This window comes from Lissotriton helveticus, chromosome 12 (genome assembly GCF_964261635.1).
Source record: "Lissotriton helveticus chromosome 12, aLisHel1.1, whole genome shotgun sequence".
Lineage (NCBI taxonomy): Eukaryota > Metazoa > Chordata > Amphibia > Caudata > Salamandridae > Lissotriton > Lissotriton helveticus.
In genome coordinates this window covers 853,456,087-853,473,543 of record NC_136073.1, presented here as the reverse complement: position 1 = coordinate 853,473,543, position 17,457 = coordinate 853,456,087, and the positions used below count along the sequence as shown (strand labels likewise).

At 48.7% G+C, this 17,457-nt stretch overlaps 1 protein-coding gene across 2 annotated transcripts in view; it reads left to right on the top strand.

The window, feature by feature from the left end:
- The window catches only part of STAP2 (signal transducing adaptor family member 2), a 338,860-nt gene that overhangs the window by 207,063 nt on the left and 114,340 nt on the right, over positions 1-17,457 (top strand). The window lies entirely within an intron of this gene.

Sequence of the window (17,457 nt, the reverse complement as noted above, 5' to 3'; positions counted from 1 at the left end):
ATCCTGCCTGCCCATCGTCTCTACCTGCAGTTTACTGTGTGTCACAAGCACTTTCAATTTGCCGTGCTCCCCTTTGGCCTCACCAGCGCCCCTCAGGTGTTCACAAAGGTGATGGGGGAGGTTGCAGCCCATCTGCTGAGTTCAGGGTTTCCAGTCTTCCCTTATCTCAACAACTGGTTGTTGGAGGCGGGCTTGCCCCAAGCAGTTGTTTCCCTCCTCCAGGGTACAGCGAACCTCCTGCATTCGCTGGGGTTCACTATCAACAAGCCAAAGTCACACCTGCTTCTCTCTCAGACGCTCCTTGTCATTGGAGTGGTTCTGGACACGGTGCAGCTTTGGGCCGGTCCTCCCAAACAGCGAGTCCAGGATGTTCAGGCTATGATACCGATGTTCCAGCCACTATCCTGGATTTCGGTGTGAATGACTCTGAGGCTGTTGGGTCTCATGGCCTCCTGCATCCTGCTAGTGACCCATGCACAGTGGCACATGCAGGCCCTGCACTGGGACCTGAAGTTTCAATGGACGCAGCATTGAGGAAATCCCACCAACCTTGGTCAGATTTCAGAGGGCACTGCGAGAGACCTACAGTGGTGGCTAACAGACTGTGATTGGTTCAAGGGCAGACTCCTCTGCCTTCCCCACCCCGATCTCACAGTAGAGACAGATGCGTCCCTTCTGGGATGGGGTGGCTATCTGGGGGAGATGGAGATCAGATGACTCTGGTCTCCAGCGGAAGCCAGGCTCCATATCAATCTGTTGGAGCTTCAGGCGATTGGTTTGGCACTGAAAGCTTTTTTACTGTCAATAAAGGGAAGCCTCGTACAGGTATTCATGGACAACACTACCGCCATGTGGTACTGCAACAAACAGGGCGGAGTGGTGTTGTGCACTCTTTGCCAAGAGACCCTTTGTCTCTGGACTTGGCTGGAACACAAGGGCATTTTCCTGCTAGTTCAACACCTGGCCGGTTCCCTGAACGCCGGGGTGGACCAGCTCAGCTGAAGGTGCGTTGCCGATCACGAATAGCGTCTCCATCCGGAGGTAACGCAAGGTCTGTTTCAGCAGTGGGGAGAGCCTTGGTTGGATCTGTTTGCCTCCGAAGAGAACGCGCAATGTTAGTAGTTTTGCTTGTTGGAGTTTCCAAGGCGGCTGTCGCTCGGCGATGCTACGAGTGGCGCTCAGGCCTCCTATACGCCTTTCCGCTCATACCACTCCTCCCCAGAGTGCTCAAGAAGATCAGGAGTGACCAGGCACAAGTTATTATTGTGGCTCCGGACTGGGCATGGAGAGTTTAGTATCTCGAGATTCTAGACATGAGCATTGATCCTCCGGTCAGGCTGCCCTTTTGGGAGAATCTTCTGTTGCAGCAGCAGCAGGGGAGGGTTCTCCACCGAAATGTCCACTTTCCGCCTCCTTGCGTGGTGATTGAGCGGCAACAGTTGACAGCCTTCGACTTCCCTCCCGGAGTCTGCGAGGTTATTTTTCCAGCCAGGCGTCCCTCCACGAAATCGGTATATGCCTGCCGATGGAACAGATTTTGTAAATATTGTACAGACCGGTCCATTGACCCATTATCTGCTACCTTATCTTAAGTCCTTCTGTTTATACTTTCTTTGGCCCAGCAGGGCTCTGATCTGGGCACATTGAGGGGCTACCTTTCGGCCCTTTCTTCTTTTCTTTGGCTACCTGATCAGCCCTCTCTTTTCAAATCTTCTCTGGAGCAGAGATTCTTGAAGGGTTAACACACTTGTTTCCTACTTCACCTTTTATTATGCCACAGTGGGACCTTAACTTTATTCTCACCTTTCTGATGTGTGCACCATTTGAGCCGCTGCATAACTGCCCTCTGCAGTTTCTCACAATCAAGACAACTTTTTAGATGGCAATAACCTCTGCCAGGAGAGTAAGTGAACTGCAGGCACTGTCTTCACAGTCTCCTTATCTGAATGTCTTTCCGGACAAAGTGGTACTCCGGACTAGAGCATCTTTTCTGCCTAAGGTGGTAACACCTTTTCATCTGGGACGGTCGGTTACCCTGACCATTTTCTATGCACCCATGCACCCTTCCAAGGAAGAGAAGCGTCTCCATTGTCTGTACCCAAAAAGAGCTTTATTGTTCTACCTCTATTGAACCAGAGAGTTCCGGGTGGACGACCAACTCTTTATAGGATATGTGGGTGCAAAAAAGGCTGTGCTGGCCAGAAGAGGACTATATTCAGATGGGTTATCCTCTGTATAAAAATATGTTATGCCTTAGCGAAGAAGAATCTCCCTGAAGGGCTTAGGGCCCATTCCACCAGGGCAAAAGCGGTCACCACAGCTCTTCAGCGTGGTGTTCCAGTTTCCGATATCTGCCAAGCTGCTACTTGGGCATCTCTGCACATGTTCACCAGATACTCTTTCCTGGATTCCCAGAGAAGGCATGTTTGGTCGCTCTGTTTTTCAGTATTTTCTGGTCTAAGACGTTCTGCAGTCCCTCCTCTGGAGCTGATATTGTTTGGGTATCTGTTCAAAGGTAAGGAATCTGGGGCTAGATGTCTCTATCAGATGACAAGTTACTTACCTTTGATAACACCTTATCTGGTAGAGACATGTTCTAGCCGCAGATTCCTTACTGACCCACCCATCCTCCCAAACTGCGGAATTGGTTTTAAGTGTCAGGGATCTTCCCCTTCAGGGCCCTAGCTGTTCATTTGTTTAACACACCATGGTCAGTCGCTTCATGGCTTCGCACTTCTGGCGTGGAAAGTCGTGAAAAGTACCGACGTCAGTGCGCCAGAGTGGCGGTTATATTGACGACGCGGACATCATGCAGGTTAAGAGTAATTCAGAGAAGGATAACTCTAAGTAAGCACCCGATTCTTCTAAGAGGAAATGGGACAATAAACAAAAGAAAACACAATCACAGGTGGGTCTCCTCAACAGGAAACTACTGAGAAAAAATACAATTTGTGAAACAGTGATAATATTAGAAAGCCTGATAGGTATCAGGATACTGATACACCTTCCTCTCATTCCTTTCTGGATTCATCCGATACACGCTCGGAGAGAGGTGGATAGTCAGAGCGCAGATCGGTAGAGCGCATGAAGCCAAAAAGGAAAACACATTGCATGTCAGCCTACATCCTTAGAGGACAAACAAAAGACTCCTAAACTCTAATTCAAAAAGAAGAAGGTAGCAGGGATTAAAATAAGACCTGCTCAGGCTACTCAGGACTCTACTTCTGAACCGGGAGTGGGCAGTGACGATGCTGGACAGTGCGGCAGATGTCACAATAGCTCACCAGGACCTAATGGATTATCTGGTGGTAGTAGTGCTGAATGAGCTTATCACAGTGAAAACACCGGATACTAGGGTAAGTGTCCCACATCGTTTATACAAAATACCGCTCTAAATGGAGGGGTACATACCCAGCAACATCAAGGCTCTCTTTTGGGAGAACCTGACATATGGTTACGACATTCTTTTGGATGAAAATGATTGGCCACTGGAGTTCGTAATGGAATGCCCACTGGGAGAAACAGTAATTTTACCTGCTTTCTCTGACCTCGTTCCAGAATCAGTTAAACATTCATACACGCAGGAGTGGGCGTTAGCTCCTGCACTATGCGGCAATCATGTTGGGTGGGATGATGAGTCACCTCATCACGAAAGCCCATTAAAATCAGCTCCTCAACCCCAGAGACAGTACCCAATAAAACATGAAGCTAAAAAACAAGTTTGGGGGGATTATGGTGGCATTGTGAGCTAGCTAGGCTCTCGGCCAACATATCCTGTGGGGGTTGCCTGGAATCAGTCTAGGCACCTCGCCCAAAGTTTATGTTATCCAACAAACGTGCAGGTCCTCTAGATTAGTGGGAGCTACACGACATGGAGATTTATGTTTGCAGAAGTGTCTCTTAATTTTCACAAATGTGAATTCAAAATGTTTTCCAGAAGTACACGTGGCAACCTTCAATGACACAGTTTTCAAGACTTAGTTCTGAAAATCTTTGTGATTTCTTGAAGGTTGTAAATCTGCACCCATGTAAACATGGAGACATGCAAGCGCAGAGTAAGAGTCGAGTTGCAGACTTCGTTCCCTGAGTCTGTGATTACCTAAGCCATGGCCCTGGCAAGGCAGCCCCATGCCAACAAGAATTCATACTCTTCAAGTCCAAGCACTGCCAGGTAATATTCTGGTCTTAAATCTCACTGTCTTCTGTATAACAAGAGGACCCCTATCACAATGCAATAAGTGCCACTTGAATTATGCAATCCTGCACCTGCACTGTCTTCTGCATTGTAACAGAAGTACCACACTTGCCATATGTCCACAATCTGTGGCATATTTTGCCCATTGCAACCCACATTTGTTTTTTTAGCTCAAATGGATCAAAAATTACTACAATAAAAAAAAAAGTTCCATGCATGGTGCCAAGCAATGGCTCACCGTTTTCAGGCATTTAGTGGGCACCTTTTAAGCACTGATTCCTGTTTTATTTTGTTAAATTGGTAATAACGCAGTGACTTATTTGCCCAGACAGTATTAATTTGCATTAAAATGACAAAATAGTGAAATAATGATGCCACAGAATACTTCTCTAAGCATTTCGACTATCTGGGGTGTATATCGCTCCTGGACAAGGCCTCAGATCAGCAAGTTACGGTCCAACTCGAACCTCAAAATTTCATAAATGGAACCCTGTCTTCAAGCCCTTGGAAGATCCGGACAGCATTGATCGGAGGCCAGTACTCTAAAAGCCAGCGAGAAGGAGCACCAGGCCCAAATGGTATTTCATCGGTCATCTACAAAGAGGATAAATCATTCTGGGCACGACATCTGGAGTCAGTATACAAGAGCACAGTGCCACACAAAATTCGGGCTCTGGATGCTTCTAAATGCCAAAGCCTCATACTGCAACATAAATGCAATGGAAATTAACTTTAAGAATTCCAAAATAATGATCCAGGGGAAGCCATCACTGTGCATCAACCGGTGGCACATGGGAAAGGATAAAGAGGAGGTGGTATGACAATACAAGTACTTGGGCTTGCTACTTGACAGACAAGTGTCCTTCAAGCAACATCTTCATTTAATGCGTTTGCAATCTAAATCTCTCGCTACAGCCTTCAAGCACATAAAAACTGCCATAGCATCTCTACTAACTGGCCTCGTCTACAAACTGGCCTCGTCTGAAAATAATACTAACAAAACTAGTTCCAACCCTGCATAAAATGATATAACAAAACTAGTTCCAACCCTGCATAAAATGACTCCCAGGCCCAGGAAGCACAGCGGACGAGCAAACCCGTCTACGCCCGTCCGCGCCGGACCCGCGCCCAGTACCAGGAATCCTGGTCGGATGCAGGACCATCCACACACACGGTATACCTACAATCGTAATACTTTGTGGGCATTAAGGGGCAATACCAACTTGACAGGTTGCGCTGTTATGAAAATGGGGGAAGACATGTCGACCAATCCTCACCAGTGCGCAAACTGTTTACAGGCGCTGCCTAGCCTGTGCTGGCAATCTATTGCATCCCCCAGGGTCTTAAACAAAACATCGGTAAGGAAAGAGCACGCTGCAGTAAAGTGTATGCTGCTCAATGCCAGATCTCTGGTCAAACATAGTTTAGAACTGGCTGATCTAATTCAGGATTCTGGAGTGATGATAGCATTCATTACGGAATCCTGGACAGACGCAGCCTCTGGCCCAGACATAGTTAAAGCCACCCCACCGGATTTTATCTGCTACTCTCAAAACAGAGTAAAGAGGAAAGGCGGATGCCTGGCCATTATTTACCATAAATCAGTCAGAGGGTCCTTCGAGCCTGGAGCCACTGATTTAGACGAGGCGCTTCTTTTTAACTTTACCTTATCTGACCATCAAACTCTTAAAGGTTGTTTAGTCTAGAGGCCCCCGGGGGCCAAAGCTCCATTCGTCACAGCCCTGAGTAGCATACTTGAAGAAGCAGTATGTGCCCAGTCCTTCACATTACTAGGGGATTTCAACTTTCATCTTGAATGCGGTTCAGATCTAGATACTCACGATCTGATCGAACTAATGCAGGGGGTGGATTTGAAGCAATGGTTCTGTGGCCCGACTCATAAGGCAGGACACACCCTTGATGGTATCTTTTCCAACCATCCTAATCTAGAAGTCACGACAGTGCAGCCTGTCTCCTGGTCTGACCATTCTGCAGTTCATTTTAAAATTACGCTAGCTCCCCCACTGAGACCCTGCAAAGCTAAAATCCCACCAAAAAAGGTTAGGAAATGGAAGGATATACATGGTGAGGCACTTGAGGGTATTTTAAGAACATCTATGGCACCCACCTATGGGCAAATTTGAACTGTGAGTGCGGTTGGTCCCACAAGTGTCTGATGTTTTGGACGATTGTAAAGAGCATGTAGATATCGTCCCGGGTGCAACATGTGACGGTCCATACAGTACTCTGGGTTTTCTGTGGGTTAATAAACCCATTGATTAATTACCGCTAAGTGCGTCATCCAACAGTATTTTTGAATGTCGGTAGGGCTATTCCTCCATCGTACCAACCTCCTGTCAGGTCATTTAGGGCGATACGTGGGGGACCTCCATCCCATCACAAATTTCTGACTTTACCCTCAACGGTTTTATAATAGGGTGTGGGAACGGGGAATGGTGTATTTTGCAACACATGGAGGAAGCTCATCAGTGCCATCATTCTAAATATGGCCGCTCTGCCAAGCAGGGAGAGTGGTAGCAACCTCCAGTGCTAAATATCCTTTTTAAGTCGCAGCATGGGGCTTTGAGTTTATTAGTGTTGAATAGTACAGGATCTGTAGTGACAGATTCCGAGATATCGGAATCCATCTTTCACTATACGTGCCCCACTGTAGGATTGGCATCTTGCCAAGGAGAATAAACACAGTGGATTTGGACCAGTTAATGGTGTAGCCAGAATATTTACCAAAATTGGTGAAAATGTCTAATGGAGGATTGTGGAGCAGTGATGTCTAGTAGGATGTCATCTGCATATAAAGATATCCTATCCTCCCACTCTTCGGTTTAGCACAGGCCACTGAACAGGTCCATTCGGACAAGGCAGCCAAAGTTTCAAGGATTAGGGAAACATTAGTGGGCGAAAGAGGACATCCCTGCCTGGTGCTGCGTTGGAGGGGGAACATCCGGGAAGTCTGACCATTTACAACTACCTGAACCAATGGTTTAGAATAAAGGTGTCTCAGCCAGGACAGAAACGAAGCCCATGCGCTCCAACACGGCAAATGTGTACGGCCATTCAACTGTGTCAAAGGCCATACATGCATCAGGCGACAGGTCCACCGCATCGTCTTGAATTTTTCAACACAACCCAACACTCCATTGAGTTGCCTCAAATTAAGGGCCGGATTCCTACCAGGCATAAAGCCAGATTAATCGGGATGCACCAATTTGATTGTGATTTGATTAAGCCGGGATGGCAGAAGCTTGGCTAGGATTTTTGCTTCTGTGTTGAGGAGCGAGATGGGTCAATGTGAGATAGTTTACAACAAGGGGTGGTGATGGACAGAGTCTCTGAATTAAGCAGAATACTCTCACCCAGTCAAGAGATCAGGGCTGGATCCAACACCGTTTTTTAGCTCATTGCACCATCCCAGTTTCAGAACCTGGCTGTATGCAAATTAGTCTGTCCCTGGCCCAGTGCATCATGGGAACAGGGCAGACCAGACTACAAAAGCCAATTCTTACACTGGGAAGGAAACAAGCTTCCGGGGACCGGTTTGTGGCATTTCAGCCGTCTTCGGCCCGGCTTGCTTGAATCCTGATGGTGCAATGAGCAAGTGTTAGACGGGGACCTGGAGGGTCGGCCGAGCACAAGGGGAGAGGCCTCCGGTGAGGGCCGTCTCCAGCGATCGTACAGACAAGTAACTTCCCCCCCCCCACAGATGGACACCACACGAAGATCAGATTAACACCTTTTATAGGCAGTTCTGGAAGTAAGGTAGTACGATACAAGGAGGTCAGGACACGATGATCCTCTCAATTCTAGTCTCTAGTAGGGAAAGGGGGTAGCGGGACAGTCTTGGTACCGACTGGTACTGAGGTGAAACGGCGGTAGCTCACAATCCTCGAGCTCGGTGTTCGGACGGGTCGGACCGCGGCAGCGCCAGCAGGTCCCGAAGAGGTCGTAGATGGCAACGGGCCGCGGCAGCGCCAGCAGGTCCCAACGAGGATGACGGTTACAACGGGCCGCGGCAGCGCCAGCAGGTCCCACGAGGATGAAGGTTGCAGAAGGCCGCGGCAGCGCCAGCAGGCAGGGCGATAGTTCACAAGGCAGGGCTGCGGCAGCGCCAGCAGTCCGTCAAGGATGAGTTCTTCTCGGTGTCTCTCGACTCCAGGATACAACTGCCCTCCTGCTCTGGGGCTGCCTCAGTTATAGGTCTGGCGCCCTTTGATGTCCGGACCCTCGCACTGGGAGGTCGGGAGGTCCGGGATGAGGGAGTCCAGACACCCAGCAGGGGGGTGGAGCCAGCACCCGGGGAGGCTGGGGGCGATCGGCACCTGGCGAGGGGAGAGCCATCGACACTTCTTTCTCCCATTAGCCTGCCAAGTGGTCCGTTCACCTCCTGGGTGGATGGTGGTGCCGGGATGGCGGGGCCTGGCCAGGTCCAGGGTTGGGGTCGAGCTGAGGCCACGCGGCCGCGTGGTGCAGTGTCCAAGATGGCGGCTGGGCCGGGCAATGGGGCTGACGGGGGCCCGGGCCCGTGACACAGAGACATCCGGGAGCAGGCGTCCCGGAGGGGACGGGTTGCGGGTTGCTTCTGCGGGTAGCCCCCGGAGAGCCGGTGTCTGGGCCCTGTCATGCGGGGAGGGAGCGAGCCCTTCGTGGGGCCTGTCCAACAGCAAGGGACTCACATCTGAGTATACCCTTCCACGCTTAGGGTGGACAAAATAATTTACAACAAGGGGTGGTGATGGACAGAGTCTCTGAATTAAGCAGAATACTCTCACCCAGTCAAGAGATCAGGGCTGGATCCAACACCGTTTTTTAGCTCATTGCACCATCCCAGTTTCAGAACCTGGCTGTATGCAAATTAGTCTGTCCCTGGCCCAGTGCATCATGGGAACAGGGCAGACCAGACTACAAAAGCCAATTCTTACACTGGGAAGGAAACAAGCTTCCGGGGACCGGTTTCTGGCATTTCAGTCGTCTTCGGCCCGGCTTGCTTGAATCCTGATGGTGCAATGAGCAAGGGACTCACATCTGAGTATACCCTTCCACGCTTAGGGTGGACAAAATAATTTACAACAAGGGGTGGTGATGGACAGAGTCTCTGAATTAAGCAGAATACTCTCACCCAGTCAAGAGATCAGGGCTGGATCCAACACTGTTTTTTAGCTCATTGCACCATCCCAGTTTCAGAACCTGGCTGTATGCAAATTAGTCTGTCCCTGGCCCAGTGCATCATGGGAACAGGGCAGACCAGACTACAAAAGCCAATTCTTACACTGGGAAGGAAACAAGCTTCCGGGGACCGGTTTCTGGCATTTCAGCCGTCTTCGGCCCGGCTTGCTTGAATCCTGATGGTGCAATGAGCAAGGGACTCACATCTGAGTATACCCTTCCACGCTTAGGGTGGACAAAATAATTTACAACAAGGGGTGGTGATGGACAGAGTCTCTGAATTAAGCAGAATACTCTCACCCAGTCAAGAGATCAGGGCTGGATCCAACACCGTTTTTTAGCTCATTGCACCATCCCAGTTTCAGAACCTGGCTGTATGCAAATTAGTCTGTCCCTGGCCCAGTGCATCATGGGAACAGGGCAGACCAGACTACAAAAGCCAATTCTTACACTGGGAAGGAAACAAGCTTCCGGGGACCGGTTTCTGGCATTTCAGCCGTCTTCGGCCCGGCTTGCTTGAATCCTGATGGTGCAATGAGCAAGGGACTCACATCTGAGTATACCCTTCCACGCTTAGGGTGGACAAAATAATTTACAACAAGGGGTGGTGATGGACAGAGTCTCTGAATTAAGCAGAATACTCTCACCCAGTCAAGAGATCAGGGCTGGATCCAACACCGTTTTTTAGCTCATTGCACCATCCCAGTTTCAGAACCTGGCTGTATGCAAATGAGTCTGTCCCTGGCCCAGTGCATCATGGGAACAGGGCAGACCAGACTACAAAAGCTAATTCTTACACTGGGAAGGAAACAAGCTTCCGGGGACCGGTTTCTGGCATTTCAGCCGTCTTCGGCCCGGCTTGCTTGAATCCTGATGGTGCAATGAGCAAGGGACTCACATCTGAGTATACCCTTCCACGCTTAGGGTGGACAAAATAATTTACAACAAGGGGTGGTGATGGACAGAGTCTCTGAATTAAGCAGAATACTCTCACCCAGTCAAGAGATCAGGGCTGGATCCAACACCGTTTTTTAGCTCATTGCACCATCCCAGTTTCAGAACCTGGCTGTATTGCTCACTGCTCCATCAGGATTCAAGCAAGCCGGGCCGACGAGGCTGAAATGCCAGAAACCGGTCCCCGGTAGCTTGTCTCCTTTCTGGTGAAGAATTGGCTTGGTAGTTTGGTCTGCCCTGTTCCCATGATGCACTGGGCCAGGGACAGACTAATTTGCATATAGCCAGGTTCTGAGCTGGGATGGGGCAGTAAGCTAAATAACGGTGATGGATCAAGCCCTGATCTTTGGACTGGGTAAGAGTGGTCTGCTTAATTCAGACACTCTGTTCATCACCACCCCCTTTTCTGAATCGTTTTTGGCCACTATAGGTGTGGCAGGGTATACTCAGACATGAGTCCCTTGCTCACTGCTCCATCAGGATTCAAGCAAGCCGGGCCGACGAGGCTGAAATGCCAGAAACCGGTCCCCGGTAGCTTGTCTCCTTTCTGGTGAAGAATTGACTTGGTAGTTTGGTCTGCCCTGTTCCCATGATGCACTGGGCCAGGGACAGACTAATTTGCATATAGCCAGGTTCTGAGCTGGAATGGGGCAGTGAGCTAAATAACGGTGATGGATCAAGCCCTGATCTTTGGACTGGGTAAGAGTGGTCTGCTTAATTCAGACACTCTGTTCATCACCACCCCCTTTTCTGAATCGTTTTTGGCCACTATAGGTGTGGCAGGGTATACTCAGACATGAGTCCCTTGCTCACTGCTCCATCAGGATTCAAGCAAGCCGGGCCGACGAGGCTGAAATGCCAGAAACCGGTCCCCGGTAGCTCGCTCTTTTCTGGTGAAGAATTGGCTTGGTAGTTTGGTCTGCCCTGTTCCCATGATGCACTGGGCCAGGGACAGACTAATTTGCATATAGCCAGGTTCTGAGCTGGGATGGGGCAGTGAGCTAAATAACGGTGATGGATCAAGCCCTGATCTTTGGACTGGGTAAGAGTGGTCTGCTTAATTCAGACACTCTGTTCATCACCACCCCCTTTTCTGAATCGTTTTTGGCCACTATAGGTGTGGCAGGGTATACTCAGACATGAGTCCCTTGCTCACTGCTCCATCAGGATTCAAGCAAGCCGGGCCGGCAAGGCTGAAATGCCAGAAACCGGTCCCCGGTAGCTTGTCTCCTTTCTGGTGAAGAATTGGCTTGGTAGTTTGGTCTGCCCTGTTCCCATGATGCACTGGGCCAGGAACAGACTAATTTGCATATAGCCAGGTTCTGAGCTGGGATGGGGCAGTGAGCTAAATAACGGTGATGGATCAAGCCCTGATCTTTGGACTGGGTAAGAGTGGTCTGCTTAATTCAGACACTCTGTTCATCACCACCCCCTTTTCTGAATCGTTTTTGGCCACTATAGGTGTGGCAGGGTATACTCAGACATGAGTCCCTTGCTCACTGCTCCATCAGGATTCAAGCAAGCCGGGCCGACGAGGCTGAAATGCCAGAAACCGGTCCCCGGTAGCTTGTCTCCTTTCTGGTGAAGAATTGGCTTGGTAGTTTGGTCTGCCCTGTTCCCATGATGCACTAGGCCAGGGACAGACTAATTTGCATATAGCCAGGTTCTGAGCTGGAATGGGGCAGTGAGCTAAATAACTGTGATGGATCAAGCCCTGATCTTTGGACTGGGTAAGAGTGGTCTGCTTAATTCAGACACTCTGTTCATCACCACCCCCTTTTCTGAATCGTCAATGTGAGATAGTGCCATCTTCCTTGCATGGTATGCCCCACTTTTTGCTGAATTGCTGATGTACTTTGATTGAGTGTGCCCTGGGCTCCTGCCAATCGGGTACCCAGGGCCTGTGTTCCTTCCCTAAAACTGTATTGAAGCCTAAACCCAATTGGCATCTCTGGCCACATGCCAGACCCCGGATAAATGGTACCCTAGGTACCCAGGGCACTGTGACCAGAGAAGGCCCCTAAGGGTTGCAGCACTTATTGTGCCACCCTCAGAGGCCCTGTGCCCTGACACACACTTTGCAGCCTGAGTGTCTGGGTGCAGAACAAAACAAAGAGTCGACATGGCACACATCTCTGTGTGCCATGCCCACAAAACACTGCTCTGGCATACCTCAGTCACCCCTCTAGATGTGTGCAATATGCCAGTGGTGTGGGTACAGGTGCATGAGCCCTGTACCCCTACAGTACCCAGGTCCATTCCTGGGCACTGTAAGTGCAGTGCTGCCATTAAGAGTATATGGTGCTGGGAGGTCGTCATCACGAACTCCACGGCACCATGATGGCTACACTGAAGACTGAAAAGTTTGGTATCAAACTTCCCAGCACATTAAATCCACACTGATGCCAGTGTGGGATTTAATGTAAATTGCACGACAGAGGGCAACTTAGAGTTGCCCCCTGACACTAACCCACAACCAGCGTCTTGACTGAGAGGCTGCTTAGGCTGCCACCCAGCTGACGTGTTGCTGGACCCCTGGGTGGAGAGCCATCCGCTCTCGTGGGCCTATAACAATACACATCCTGGGGCGAGGTGCTAGGCCTCCTCCCCCAGGATGGACAGGGGAAGTTTCAAAGGCATTCGTGAGCTTCTCCAGGCCACTTGCTGTACTCAGCAACTGGCCCCCACCGGTTCTGACCACCACTCTGGCGGGAAGACAGGCAGGAAAACCAAAGTGAGGAAAGGTGGTGTGCCAGCCTCTGCCAACCCCACCCCTCAGGTGGGGGAGGCGAGGTAAAGCACAAATCCAGGCTCTCACCATCTTGAGGATGGGGAGCCCTACCCAATCGGAGCTAGGCACCTGCCCCCCTCCCACTGGAGAGTGGCAGGATAGGGGTTATACTCACCCCAGGAAAGTGACCCATTGGTCCCTGTCCTTTTCCTACCTGTAACACCCCTAAATTTAGTACCTAAGGGCACCCTGAACCTTCTTTCCTCAGATCCTGATTCCGAAACTACCAAGAAGAACAAGTAGAAAGAAGACCTGCCGTGCAGCTGCTAACATGAGGACAACACCAACTGACTTGGCCCCAGCACTACTGGCCTATCGACCCTCGAACCTGCTCCTGCTAAACCTCGGCATCTCCTGTAGTCAGCAACCTCGAAAACCCTGGAGGACCTGACTGCCTTGCTCATCAGAAGACTGAGACTCCCATGAGCAGTGGTTATGCTCAAACATCTACAACCCCTGGTGCCAGCCAGGAACAGCGAATCCAGCACACTCTGCACCTGCTGAGCCCGGCCCGTGCCTGAGTGGACAAAGACCACGAGGACATCCCCCCCTGCGACTGTGACCCAGAATCTAGCACCCAAGGACCCTCCTCAACGCTCCTGACGATGCCTGCAGTCTCACAACAAGGGACCCCTCCAACCGTGACCAGCAGAGGGTAAGATTTCCCAACACCAAAAGACACCCCTGCACCCGGCGCCCCACCGCCCCCTGTGCTCAACTCCTGGGTGTCTACCTAACCTACAGCTTCCCAGCTTACCTCTCGAAGTGGTGGTTGCACCTGAAGAATCTCCGTCCCCGAGCTTGCAGTCTTTGTTCGTCTTGCAGCTTTCCCATTGATGCCCATTGGGCGCCCGACGGCCCAAAAGCACCCTGCACCCAGCCGCCCGAGTGCCACTGGAAGTGTAGCAACTGTTCTCCAGTATTGGGGTGTCTTTCATAGATTTAGATGCATGAATCATTCCCCGTCGTCGGAGTGGGAGTCCCACTCCGACGACAGGGAATGATTCAGGCATGTGAATCTATGAAAGACACCAATACTGTAGAACCACAGATTACAGGTAAGTAACTATTGTTCTTCTATTCTACTTCCCTACTAGACACCAATACTGGAGAACGACAGATTACAGGTAAGTAACTACTGTTCTTCTATTCTACTTCCCTACTTGCCGTGTGTAAGTGACCCGGAGCTCAGCTCCCACAGCCTCGTGGTCTGCCTGCTAGCAGCCACCAATCAAAGGCCCCCTACCCGCCATAGGCTTCCATTGGGCCTACTCTCTCTGCAACCGGCTGCCCGTGTGCCATTGAGGGTGCAACTACTGTACCTACCTGAGACTGGGAGACCCCTGAGTCTAACTCCAGAACCTTAACTCTGCCAGTCGAGTACTTACCTGAAAACCGATAACCTACAAATCACCCGATCAACGAAAACGTAATTACTCACCTGTTACGAGTAGAGATCCCAGTGCTGGATCTTTGTGCCCAGCAGTGACCTTAAAAAGTAATTAAAACTATGATTTGCCAATAACCTGATTTTCCTCCATAGGATAACATTGCCAGAAATTTTTGAAACACACAAATATTCCTTAAAAATCGCCTGTGTAACAAAAACTATTTCTTTCAACTGTTTACAGAATATGCACCAGGGCTGAATCCAGGATCCAGCCCTAAGTAAGAAAAACATATGTAAAGTAATTGATATTGCATTTTACTTAAACCTCCAATTGAGCTCAATGTTATAATGGTGTTTAACTTGTGTTGCATATTGCAACAACTCAACTGTAGCATCTCATTCTGAGAAAGTATTTTTATACCTACTTGTGGTTCTGAAATAAAACAACAATATATTTTTATATACAAAACAATTGGCCTAGAGTTCAGTTCTTGAGTGTGTGAGACCATTTGTTGACTAAGTGTGTAAAACAAATGCTTTACACTGTCCTCTAATACTACCTTACTGCTCGACCAAGCTACCACTTTAGAGAGTAAGGTTATATCTATCTTTAACCTCTGCCAAACCTCTGGGGACTGTGGACTCTGTGCACACTGTACCTTACTTTGGTGCAGTATATACAGAGCCACTTTCTTACAACTAGGGAATAACGATAAGTTCAACAGGCCGTATAGATGCCACTCACCACACGGAAGTGGGTGTTTGGAAAAGATAACCAGGTAAGTTGTGGGATTACCCAAGTACAATCCATAAGCTGTATTGTTTCTGGAGCCCACATTGCTTAAATATAATGCCTGGGGTGAGTTGGGCGAGAGATTCAAAACTATTTATTGATTGAAATTTTTCTACTTCAATAAACAATGTCAAGGCTTTTTTTTGTACGAAGCAAGTACAAATAAGACTTTGATTTATGGGTAAATTGATGTGTATCAATATGCCATTTAAAGGATATTTTTGGCGACTCTGTGCGAAAGCTATGAATCCTATAGGCTGCTTCAGAATGTTATTTGTGTGTGTGTAAAATCTGACTTACTCCCTCAAATAGCTTCTTTTACGTGTGCAAACTGACTTTTGCTATTCACGAGTGTCAGTTTTCCATTGGTACGGTACTCTAATCACATGTAGGATTTCGAGTAAGTATACCTCCTACTACCTTGCCGAGGTAGTAGTAAGGCGGTAGATTTATGTGAATTGGGCCCTATGCCTGGAACCAAAAGGGTGCACAGCGCCAGCCATAACTTTCTTTGCTATAAAAAGTCACTATATTTTGGTGATCATAAGAGCTGTTTTCATTACAGCGTCTAAAAAAACCTACATTAGAAAATAAAACATATCAAACATGAAGTCCTGCGTTGCTGCTAAAACAAGTGTTTTTCTGAAAAGCTTACATTACCCTTCAGCTGTGACTCAACGCTATGTCCTGTGGCTTGCAAGACCAGTCTGATAAGAGAACAGCGGGTCATCCAACCACACAAAAGGGGAACAAAACAGAATTCAAGATTGATGGCTCAATTTGTTAAGAAATGTATAAAACTGTACCCGCAACTTTACTAACCTGACAGGCAGCGTAATGATGACTTTCTAGAATTCACAAAACTTTCCAGCAGTAAATCTACAAAACTGAGCGGTCATCATAGGTTGCCGGGCATATTCCTGGAAAACATTTGCACACTTCTCCTTTGCAAGCAAGAACGTACATGTTTTTACATGAAAAGAATCAGAGCAAGTGCGGTTCACTCGCACCTGTCCTGCAAACAGTCAGGTGTAGGATTGGGAATACCATGCGACAAGTTCCATGGGGTCCCACATCACGGTGCCGAATTTTACACAGTGTGCAGATCGATCCTGGGACAGAGGGGGGCAGGCGGCATCTTGATGTGCGATTGCACTGTTTCTTTTCTTTTTTTCTCCATGGAGAGGCAACCTCTTCCGCTACACCCTCTCCAAGTCTGCAGATGATCCGTTCCTCTTCCTACGCTGCAAGGGGAGATACTCCAGCGGTGTGCTTGAGTAAAACGATGCCCTCTTTCTGGAGTAACTCTGTTAATGGCGGGAAAGGGTTGGGTCCAAGTTTTGGAATGCCAGCACATAAGTTACATACATAGAGGTTCCAGCTATGTGTGTGCCAGTTACAGAGAATTCACTCAAGTTCCATGTTCATGGATGTAAATTACAGAAGTTCATATAAGTGCCATATATATGTGTGTGGGTACCTTCCAGTAAGTTCACACAAGTTCAATGTGTATGTGTGGGTACCTTAAAGCAAGTTCCATGTATATGTGTGGGTACCTTAAAGCAAGTTCACACAAGTTCCATGTATATGTGTGGGTACCTTAAAGCAAGTTCCCACAAGTTCCATGTATATGTGTGGGTACCTTAAAGCAAGTTCCCACAAGTTCCATGTATATGTGTGGGTACCTTAAAGCAAGTTCCCACAAGTTCCATGTATATGTGTGGGTACCTTAAAGCAAGTTCCCACAAGTTCCATGTATATGTGTGGGTACCTTAAAGCAAGTTCCCACAAGTCCATGTATATGTGTGGGTACCTTAAAGCAAGTTCACACAAGTTCCATGTATATGTGTGGGTACCTTAAAGCAAGTTCCCACAAGTTCCATGTATATGTGTGGGTACCTTAAAGCAAGTTCACACAAGTTCCATGTATATGTGTGGGTACCTTAAAGCAAGTTCACACAAGTTCCATGTATATGTGTGGGTACCTTCCAGCACGTTCACACAAGTTCCATGTACATGTGTCAGTACCTTACAGCAAGTTCACACAATTTCCGTGTATAAGTGTGGGTACTTTACATCAAGTTCACACAAGTTCCCTTGTGTTTTATGTTAGACCCTTTCCAGTTCTGTAGAGGGTTGGACATTTATTGCTC